Source organism: Pinus tabuliformis, chromosome 1_1, assembly GCF_031772625.1.
Source record: "Pinus tabuliformis cultivar Carrire ecotype Pingquan chromosome 1_1, CPIR1, whole genome shotgun sequence".
Classification (NCBI taxonomy): Eukaryota; Viridiplantae; Streptophyta; class Pinopsida; order Pinales; family Pinaceae; genus Pinus; species Pinus tabuliformis.
In genome coordinates, this window is record NC_142297.1 from 913,284,683 (window position 1) to 913,289,003 (window position 4,321).

The following is a 4,321-nucleotide window of genomic DNA, read 5'->3' on the forward strand; positions in this document are numbered from 1 at the left end:
TCTTTGGATGGATGGCTGAGATTGGCCCAGAATTCAGCAAGTTTAAACTGTGTTTGATATACCGTTGCATCCGATAAGTTACCCACCCGATTATCCTTGGATCTATGGCCTGTTGATCGGATGGCCTAGATCTTCTCACAGGTGCACCGTCGCATTAGATCTCCAAAACAAACCATTCTAGTTAACCTGTGCGATTACTGTTAGTTCTGTGGCTTGTTGATCAAATAGCCCAAATCTTCTCGCATGTTCACATTCAAAAGTCATCCTGTCAATCAAATAAAATAAGTTATTTAGGTTATTTCTTTTAAACTTTGTGGGGGTAAATAATATAAGGGAACTTCATTTAGGTTGAACCCCCACAGTGATTTTAGGCCACACATTGTGGTCAACCATGCTCACGTCACGGTCAACTGTGGGGGTTGAGCCTTAATTATCCTTCGTGCTTATTATTTCCCTGCAACACACCTCATCATACTCATCAAGCTATCGCTTGATCGCACCTCTTGAACCTGCATGGCCTTTAGACAATGGTTTAATTTTTCATTTCTTTTGATTTTTGTTTCATTTTGTGATAAAACTGAAAATAAGGCTTAAATCACAATATAAGCTACAACAAGGCACATGGTCGCAGCAGTGAAAATAGTTGTGCATCCAAAAACGTGTGTCACCAACCATGGCCTTATCAAACTCATTATGTTGGATGCTTTGAGCTGACAAGGCAAGAATTGGGAAGAATTGATGCGAAAAAGGCCTAGGACTGCCCGCAGAAGGAAAACTGAGACGTCTGAGGAAGATCTAGAGGTGAGAAAGGAGAAACCCCAACCCTCGATAATAAGGGTTAGCAAGACACTGGTTGATAAACCAATTGGTGACAGGAGGCCGAAGTAGAGGATAAGGGTTAGCGGGTACCCAGAGCCCCCATCCATGTCAAGAAAGAACAAAGAAGTAGCAGAGTAGAAGGATGAGGAGCAGGCTCCTCCAGAGGAACCTTCTTCACCTAGTAAGGGTGAAACCCAATCCTTACTGTCAAAAATTGAAATTCTAGATAAATAAATTAGAGAATTGAGGGAACTTCTAGTAGAAGGAAAGGTAGAGCCAAGAGCCTCAAAGCTAGATACTTTGGCAGAGGCCGTAGACAGGGCCAGAAGGTGAGATGTCTCGGGCACTATGTGTGTAGCTTGTGCTAAGAAGTTGGTGGCAGCAGGATTTAAAGTCTATGCAACAGAAACTACCTCGAGGGAGACTCAAACTGAAATCTGGGAAGCCATTACACAAGAACCTGTCGGGGATTTTTTTGTTACACAAGAACCAACAATCGAGATGGCACAATCCACAGGAAGTGATCGGGTAATGGATACATAGGAGCCCTTGGTTGATATTTTTTTTTCAACAGAACCAGCAGTGGAGTAGGAAGTAAACCAAGGGAAGGAAGGGAAAGATAAAATCCATAAGCCTACAGTCAACACTGCTGCTACAGAAGAACCAGTAGTGAAGATAGAAGTCAATCTGAAGAAAAACAATGTACAAATGTCTGACGATAACACTGCTAATACACAAGAACCAGCAGTGAAAATGGAAGTTGACGAGAAAGATATAGAAATTGTGATAAAATCCACTGACGAAGTGGTTGTTACACAAGAACCAGCAGCCGAGGTGGAACAATTTCACCCTCAGGAGGCTGCTACACCCTCATTTGATAGTGCATGTGAAAGAACACTGGGTCTTGAGGAAGGATTGTGTTCTGAGAGATTGTTGTTGTTTCCAGAGCTGCAAAAGTGGAAGCAATTGGTGCTCTCTCTATAGGAGGGAGTGATCTCACTCAAAATGCATAAAAGAATGATGGATTCCCTGAGAGAAAAATGGATAAAGGAAGAATTGGAAAGAGAAGAGGAAGCACGGAGGCACAAAGAAGTTATAAAGAAGAAGGATGAATAGTTGTATTAGCTAAATCGACAGGTCTTGGACCTGATGGATGATAAGACCAAACACCGTGACCTTGCTCTAAACCTACTAGCATGCAGGTGGATGTTCGCATCATACCCAGTGTTCCTTTGGGAACATTATTACTTATTTCAATTAAAGGCAGTCTTTGAAGTTAGGTCCTATATGGGTTCTTCAACCCGTGCCTTTTTGGAAATTTTTTGCTCCTGTGACTTTGATGACCAGAGCTTGCTATGCGAGCTATTCTTGCGCAATATCATGTGTGAATATGTTAGCATGAAGATGGGGGCAACTGTCCTCTTCTACATGGGGGACTTGCAGTTGCGGGCCTTCCTTTCATTCATGAGGAATCAGATTCAGTGGAACCTAGCCAAGAAAACAGTAGAAGCTGACAAGGAAAGAACATCATTGTGGGTTAAGGCTGAACCAGGAATGGCTTACGAATGCTGGCGAAAGTTTAAACTATTCCTAAGCACTCCAGAAATCAGAGAACAATCAAACACTTACAGAAAAAGAATCATGAGGAACTACCTCAACTTGTTTACAAATATGAAAAGTCGAGCACTAGCCAGATGTCTCAAGCACACTGAGGCTTGCAACATGGAGTTACAGGAAGGGGACCCCTTTAAGTACAGGAACTTCATGGCTTTTGTTACATAGGTGCTAGAATATGCTTGGATTGTGCAGACACTGGGGGTGTTCAATATTGGCCTCAGGTTCAAATTTCCTTTGATATGGTTGCCATTTGATGAGTATCAGCCCGATTATCATTTATGTGACTACGAAGAGGAATCTTGGCCACATTAGTTGATGGCCATTCAAGGATTCAAAGCTCTGGGCGACGATATTGTTGGTGCCTATAGTTTCACATACCTGTATCGGGAGTATAGTAGAAGGAACTAAGATTCTGCATGGGGACATGCAGTTGCTTCAGTAAGGGGGAGATGTTGGGTGTGTAGAAATTTTGAATAATATAACACTTATTCACAAAGATTATCCTAATTATACACTATTTTTGGAATGCATGCATAATACATAACCTCCTCTACTATTGGTCATCAATTTGCAGTATTCAGAAACAATCGCATGCGCACATTGAAGAATCAATCACACATATCAACACAGTATATCACGGGGAAAGCATACAGCTGAAAACCCCCAACTATCTGTATATTATATTGCTTGAGAACATGTAACAATACATAGTACAATACTCCTCACAAGTACTCAGTACTATCTCCACCTGTTACACACAAACTAGCTCAGATCTGAATCAATCACAGGTTCAAATCTCCTCCGTTGCTTGCCTGCCTCCACCGCACAATCCTGCATGAGAATTAATGAGAATGGCTGATCCAAACTCGTATTTCCCTTGGCTAACCACGCAATCCTCATTGGCAATACTCAATCCATTGATTGTGCAAATCTCATGCACAACGATAGTCACAACTGACAACTGTCTTGCCCTTTCACTCACCTCTAACACTTGTCTCCACTGAACTGTTCATGCATCGAGTTAACTGATGTATTCTTTAGTTGATTTATGAGTTAATTCACATCACTCATCACTAGTGTATTCTACAGTTAGACTAAATACAACTAGTTCAACTAAGTCAAACTGAACACAACTCCATCAACTCCTCAATCAACTCCACCAAACTCAATCATTTGAGTTCTAATTGAAGTCCATCATGCAATAGCTCAACTAACCCCTAAGAAAAGCGTATTTCCTTCTGGCAGTTGCATGTGCCACATCTGTAGCTCGAACTGAAGTGCTCCAAGAGAATAAGAAAATGTTTATAGTCCAAATATTATTAAGAGCTAATAATATTCGGCTATTCTATTTTTAGCCTGGTAGTCTAAAAATAGACTCCACCCATATGTCTAAAAATAGAAGTCCATCTATTTTTACCAACATGACCAATCATCCACAAATAGCATCCTGCAACTCATAGACCATGATCCATATGTCTAAAAATAGACATAGTCTAAAAATAGACTTTGCACCAAAAATGGCCTGTGGGCCCACTTAGTGAAGGCGACTCCTTTCCACTAAGCTCCATCATCTTGTTGCATTTTCAACAGGGTGTGGTCTTTTACCTATTTTCTGCACATTCTTTCCCCAGTTTTGACCTTTCTTTCCTCCAAGCCTATGACTTTATATGATCAAATTCCCTGTTTTCTTACCTATGTAACCTATTCTACTGTCATGTTACTTTTTTGTATTTTACCGAATAATATGAGGCTTTATTCCTATTTGTGGCTAACTGGGAGAGTATTGAAGAAGTATTTTGGGAAGCTCTTCTTTTCAGGTGATGGCTTGCGAGAACAAAGCTATGAAGCAGATAGGCAGTGCGGATTAACTGCAGAAAAGGGTAGA